Source organism: Myotis davidii, unplaced genomic scaffold (assembly GCF_000327345.1).
Source record: "Myotis davidii unplaced genomic scaffold, ASM32734v1 scaffold1717, whole genome shotgun sequence".
Lineage (NCBI taxonomy): Eukaryota > Metazoa > Chordata > Mammalia > Chiroptera > Vespertilionidae > Myotis > Myotis davidii.
The window spans coordinates 151,465-151,854 of record NW_006287955.1 but is presented as its reverse complement, the minus strand read 5'-3'; the positions used below and the strand labels follow the sequence as shown (position 1 = coordinate 151,854).

The 390-nt window shown below is 56.9% G+C and overlaps 1 long non-coding RNA gene across 1 annotated transcript in view; it reads left to right on the top strand.

Moving 5' to 3' along the window:
• The window catches only part of LOC107182493, a 1,808-nt gene continuing 1,418 nt past the window's right edge, over window positions 1–390 (top strand). Inside the window, exon 1 of the long non-coding RNA XR_001513207.1 lies at window positions 1–62. This is a non-coding gene — a long non-coding RNA (uncharacterized LOC107182493). The remainder of the gene's footprint in view (window positions 63–390) is intronic.

Sequence of the window (390 nt, the reverse complement as noted above, 5' to 3'; positions counted from 1 at the left end):
GGAGAGCCTGGGCCTGTGTGCCCTGGGGCTCGCACCCCGTGTGCTCAATTCGGAGCCCCCAGGTGAGCCGAGAGCCACACGTGGGGCAGGAGAGGCGCCGCCCGCTCAGGTCCTCCTTGCCCAGCGGTTCTCAACCTTCTGGCCCTTTAAATACAGTTGTGACCCAACCATAAAATTATTTTCGTTGCTACTTCATAACTGTAATGTTGCTACTGTTATGAATTGTAATTAAATATCTTATATGCAGGATAGTCTTAGGCGACCCCTGTGAAAGGGTCCTTCGCCCGCCAAAGGGGTCGCGACCCACAGGTTGAGAACCGCTGTCCTTGCCGGTCATTCTGACCTCCCGGCCCAGGTGACCCAGGTCATGGCGGCCTCCTTCCTCCGCTG